Here is a 6,421-nt window from a genome sequence, read left to right as displayed (position 1 = left end):
GCAATGGAGACAAAAGAACGGGAAGTCAGGACGCGCATATAAACGACCAAGGTAGCCTTAGAGGAAGAAATTGAAGGGGCGCACCGGGAAATAAAGGAGGTGAAGCAGAAGCTAGAGGAAGTGGAAGAGGGGGTAAGGGAAATTAAGAAGAGACGGAGGGAGACTAAGAAAGAGATAAAGGAGGAGGTGATGGAATTGGTGCAAGGTCTGTGCTCACAGCGTGATTATGTGCTTACTGACCAAATAAAGAGTTTGCAGGTGGCGGAGGAGGAGCGAAGGAGAAGAGGCGCCGAGGTGAGTGGCGATATGCTCAGAAATGTATATGGTGTGAGGGGAGATTCAGCGAGCTTGGGTGTGGTCTAGACCCTGGCGTTCGTGAGAGGCCGCTGGTGAGGTGTGCGACTGGTGCAGAGTGCGTGGAAAGAGGATGTGTGCAAGGATGTCTGACTATGGGGAGTGTGAGGGGTATTGGTGAGCAAGGGTGTGCGGCTATGGAGTGGGTAGCGGGTTGTGGAGGGGCGACCCAGGCATCGACACCGACAGAGGTAGTGTTCAGAGGGACGGGGGATGCACGAGAGCCCCCCCGGGAATAGTGTACTGTGGTGGCCCGAACGGTTCGGCCCCGTGCTAACCCCGCAAGGAGCGACGCACGGGGTCCGGCCTTCGGGCACCCACAAGGTCCCACTCGCGCTGTATGACGGCAAGAGTGATCTGAGGGCGTACCTGGCGCAGTTTGAATATGTATGTAGAGGTAACGGTTGGAATCCAGACGAAGGTGGAGTACACCTTGGGGGGGCACTGCGCGGCGCAGCGGCGGAGGTGCTGACAGCTTTACCACCGGGTGCTCTCACCCTGCCAGCCCTCCGCGCAGCCTTAATTAATCGTTTCGGCATTGAACAGCAAAGCGAGCTTGTTAAAGCTCAGCTTGCTCAGCGAAAACGCAAGCCCCAGGAGACCATCGGGGAACTTGCCCATGACATTCGCCGCGCAGTAGGAATCGCACACGCGGACATGGCAGCGAGTTCCCTGGAAAGCCTGGCGCTGGATCACTTTATCCAGGCTTTTCCGGATCCGGAGCTCCGACAACAGCTCGCCATGTGGCGCCAGCAGACCTTGAGCCAGGCGGCCGACGCTGCAGCCCATTTGGAAGCAGCGAGGCCCCTGGCCCGGGGAGGCGAGCGCCACGCAGTGGCGGTGCGTCAGGTAGGGCTCGTGACGGGTGGCGGCCCCCCTAGGGGGTCCGCCCCCAAAGGGGGCCCTGACCTGGAGAGCATGGTCCGGAGGCTGGTGGACCGGCGCCTGGCGGGACCTGGACCATGGCAGGCGGCCCCGGCGGTGGCACCCGGTGGGCCACGACAAAGTACGCCAATTCGGACATTCAGGGGGGGGGGGATTTGGAATACCGGAGGCAAGCACCTTACCAGGTGAGGTGCTATAATTGTGCTCGGCTGGGTCACAGTGCGTGGGAGTGTCGAGCTCCGTGCCGGGACGCTCCCCGACGGCCGATGCCCTCAACTCCGCCCCGTATTGATGGCCTAGCCGACCTCAGACACCCCCCCCCCCCCTCGCCCCAGCCCGGGGATCTAGAAGGTGCCGAGCATACAGGGCGGTGTTCGGCGATAGGGGATGGAGAAAAGCCCTCATTGACGCGGCAGGTCATTCATTGTGGCAAAATTGGGACAGGTAGCCTCACAATTCTGTGCAAAATTGCCGGCATGGGGGTAGACGCCGTAGTGGACACACAGGAGCTAGCGCCACGATCATCAGCCCAGTGATCCTTAATTCGAGTGCAGACGGCTGGGATAAAATCCAGCGTCTGGAAAATCATAGTTTGCAGCTGGCTACCGGGGCAACGGCTCCGATCATAGGGCGTGGTTTTGTGACCCTCAAGTTGGGGTCGGTAAAGAGCGAGATAGAGGTTTGGGTGGTGGAGGTGTGCGACCCATGCTTAATAGGGTTGGATTTGTTGACTACCAGCGGTTGTAAAATCGACTTGTGACGGGGGATCCTGCAAGTGGGAGTGGAAGAGCTACCATTGGAGGGGGTGACCACGGCCGAAAGGGCGGAGCTGGAGGCTCCAGAGGCCGTGACCATCCCTCCGGGGCCCGAGGCCATAGTGCCGGCCCGATGGTTAGCTCGCCCAACATGGCAGGAGTCCTGCGGCCTGGTCGAACCGGTGGCAGCGCAACCCATACCTGGCTTAATCGTGGGCCGCACCCTTGTAAAAATGGACGGGCCGGTGGTGGCCGTCCGAGTAATTAACATTGGCACAGAACCACGCACTATAGTGAGGAGCACAAAGATAGCTGGCTGCACCCCAGTTAAAGAAGTCGCGTTAGTGAGGGGCGAGAACGTCCAGCCGAGCCGGCCCCAGGGGGAGCCTTCAATAAGTGATAGGAATTGGCCCGATCCCATTTGCGAGATGGTAAATCGAAGTAGCGTAGAGTTGGAAGGTACCCAGAGGGAGGCCTTACACAAACTAATTCGATCCCATTTGGATATCTTCTCCTTGTCCCCCGAGGATATTGGACGTACGGGCCTGGTGAAACATCAGATCCACACCGGTGAGGCCCGGCCTATTCGTCAGCCCGCCCGACGGCTCCCTTTGAGCAAGAGGGAGGAAGCTGACGAGCAGGTAGAAAAAATGCTTGATGCAGGTGTCATCGAGCCCTCGGGAAGTCCCTGGATGTTACCCGTTGTGCTGGTCAAAAAGAAAGATGGGACCACGCGTTTCTGCGTGGACTATCGCCAGCTAAACAACGTGACACTCAAGGACTCATATCCCCTGCCAAGAATTGACGATACCCTCGATGCCGTTGCGGGCTCAAATTGGTTGTCAACTTTGGACCTCAAGAGTGGGTATTGGCAGGTGGAGATGGATAGGGCAGGGAAGGAGAAAACGGCATTTTCCACAGGTAAGGGGCTGCATCAGTTCACTGTGATGCCGTTTGGTTTGTGTAACGCCCCCGCCACCTTTGAGCGATTAATGGAACATGTGCTAGGCGGCATGCCATGGCAGTCCTGCCTGGTATACTTGGATGACGTCCTAGTACATGCCAAAACATTTCCCCAGGCTATAGCTAATTTGGACCAGGTGTTTGGGTGCCTCAGACAGGCAGGATTGAAATTGAGCCCGAGCAAGTGCACTTTGTTTGCAAGAGAGGTGGCCTATCTAGGTCACGTTATCGGTTGTGAGGGGGTAAAAACAGACCCAGGCAAATTTACAGCGATGGAGGAGTGGCCCGCACCACGTACCATCAAGGAGGTGCGGGGATTTTTGGGACTCTGCCCCTACTACCGGCGCTTTGTGGCGTAATTTGCAGAGTTGGCCCGGCCCCTTCACCGGCTTACGGAGAAGGGGACGCGATTTAAGTGGACAAGGGAGTGCCAAGAGGCCTTCCTGAAATTGAAGGGGTGTTTGACATCCGCACCCATTCTAGCATACCCCACTAGTGACGGGTCCTTTACCCTGGACACGGATACAAGCCAGGAAGGATTGGGCGCAGTTTTGTCACAGACACAGGAGGGCGTGGAGAGAGTGATTGCTTATTATAGTCGGGCCTTGAGTAGGCCCGAACGAAATTATTGCGTAACCCGCAAGGAACTATTGGCTATGCTGGCTGCCACGAACCATTTCCACCCGTACTTGTACGGGCGGAAATTTTTGGTTCGAACTGACCATTCCTCCTTGCAATGGCTCCTTCGGTTCAAGGAACCGGAGGGCCAAATTGCAAGGTGGTTGGAAAAGTTGCAGCAGTACGATTGTAATGTGACCCATAGGGCCGGGAAGGCCCATGGTAATGCTGACGCACTCTCTCGGCGTCCTTGTCTGGGGGAAAACTGTAAATTTTGTGCGAGACATGAGGAGAGGGAGCAATTGGGCGATTCTGTCCCGATCCTCGTCATCCGTGCAACACGGGTGAGAGGGCCAATTTTGCCAATAACCGCAGATGAAGAATTTGGAACTTTGGCGTGGAGCACGGCCCAGCAGGAGGATCCCGTCCTGGGACCGGTGTACAAATGGGTCAAATCGGGGCAAAGACCTAATGGGGAAGAGGTCACCCCCCTCGGGGCACAAACAAAGGCACATTGGGCTCAGTGGCAGACCCTGGAATTGAAGGACAACATCTTGTATTGCAAGTGGGTGGAGGTTCCCTCTGAGAGAACTTCCTGGCTGGTGATAGTCCCAGACAAATTCAAAAACATCATATTACAACAGGTGCATGGTACCCGCTCCGGCGGCCATTTGGGCAGGACAAAGACAACATCTCGGGTCCGCCGGAGGTTTTATTGGGTGAATATGGGGCGCGACATACAGGACTGGTGTCGGAGATGCGACGTCTGTTCTGCCAAAAAGGGACCAGCACGGAGGATGATGGCCCCCCTTCAATTACACCAGGTGCGGGCCCCCCTTGAGCGGGTGGCCATGGATATTGTAGGACCACTACCCCACACCCGCCAAGGTACCAAATACATCCTCGTTGTAATGGACTATTTCACCAAGTGGCCGGAGGCCTACGCCCTCCCCAACCAAGAAGCCGGGGTGGTAGCGTAGGCCTTCGTGGAAGGATTTGTATGTCGGCATGGGATTCCACAGGAGCTGCACACCGATCAGGGACGAAATTTTGAAAGCCAATTACTAAAAGATGTGTGCAGACTCCTGTCAATTATAAAGACACATACAACGCCCTTAAGGCCCCAATCTGACGGGATGGTGGAAAGGTTCAATCGAACATTGGTCCAACAACTGGCCTTGTTCACCACCACCCGTCAGGATGACTGGGACGAACATCTCCCATACTTGTTGATGGCCTACCGAACTAGCCAGCACAGGGCCACCGCATGCAGTCCAGCGTTGCTTATGTATGGGCAGGAGTTGCGGGCTCCCGCCGACTTGCTATGCGGTCCCGTGCCAGACACCACTGATATCCCGCCGAGGGAGGGTTACGCACGTCACCTGGAGGAAGGCATGGAGAGGGTCCATGCCTTCGCCCGCCGCCAGCTCCATCTGGCGGGGGCCAAGATGAAGCGCAGGTATGACCACCGGAGCCAGGGGAGCCAGTACACTCCGGGGATGAAGATTTGGTTCTTTAATCCCCGGAGGCGGAAGGGTAGGTGCCCAAAACTCACCTCTCCCTGGCAAGGCCCCGGGGTCGTCCTGTCGCAAGTCTGTGACGTGGTCATAAAGATCAAAATGGGGCCACGAGCCCTCCCTCGGATCGTCCATGCCGATCGTATAAGACCTTGTACCGGCGAGCAGGCGCCCTCGTGGATTGCCTCAGCTTTAGATGCCGAGGCAGGACCCAGTACCTCTTGTGAAGGGGGCTCATAGTGCCAGAGGACTGGGGGAGTGATAATGGGAGATGCCCGATGTGGAGGGATGGTAAATTTGCCATCCCTCCCACGCCGGGCACATGAGCTATAGTTTTATGGGGTTATGGCGGTGAAAACCAAGCCAGGGAGGGTTTGGATAATTGTTAGGGACTTAGAAAGATGACAATAGGTAACGGTAGATTTAAGTAGCGACATGTACAGGTAGTCGGGGACGTAGAATAGGTTAGATGGTTGTTAACGACGAGGGAGCACAATAGTATAAGGGGCGACTGGGAAACACGAGTTTCAGAAGGTGGGTAGTCAGCTTAGACGATGCAGTGTGTGTGAAGGAGGTGAATGAGCAGAGCATTGTGGACATGTGTGTAATTGTGATTGTGCATTGTATTGAATGAATGGTCCTGGAGGAGAGATGGGTGCAAGAGCCACCAGGTGTGTGTGAGCACCAGGGGAGTGAGCAAGTGCAGGTGAAGCACAGGTGAATGGAGAATGGTTGTGTGGAATGGCTAGTATGGAATAGATGGTCTGGAGTGAATGGAGCATGGAGCATGGAATAAATGGAGAATGGAATAGATGGAATGGTGTATGGAATGAATGGTGTGGAGTGAGTAGTGTGGAATATGTGGAGTGGAGTTGTTGGTGCGAAAGGAGTGGATGGGAAAGGTGGACTCCTTTCACGAATACCCGGGGAGGGTAGTTTAAGAGTAGGTAGAGGGTATAGGTAAATTGTGGTGGATATTGGCATCTGTGGTGCGTGTGGTAGAATGGTGTTTGGATGGGTGCATTAGTGAAGTGGAAATGATTCTTCATCAATGATCTCTCTGACTCTCTCGAAAATCCTCTCTATCTCTTTGCTGATGACTCCACTCTCTGCCGCTCCATTCCTCTTCCCTCAGATCGGCAGTCTGCTGCCTCCTCACTCTCTGAAGACCTGGACAAAATCACAGACTGGTCAAACAAGTGGAACATGTCTTTCAATCCTGACAAATCTCACACTCTTACTATGTCTCTCCGAAAAGATCGACTGGACAACCCTCCCATCTACTTTCTCAACAATCCTCTACAAGAAGTTCTGTCGCTCAAGATTTTG

The sequence above is a fragment of the Myxine glutinosa genome, chromosome 10, assembly GCF_964187855.1.
Source record: "Myxine glutinosa chromosome 10, kmMyxGlut1.1, whole genome shotgun sequence".
Classification (NCBI taxonomy): domain Eukaryota; kingdom Metazoa; phylum Chordata; class Myxini; order Myxiniformes; family Myxinidae; genus Myxine; species Myxine glutinosa.
The sequence above is the reverse complement of the archived record's forward strand: the minus strand, read 5'-3'. Positions refer to the sequence as shown.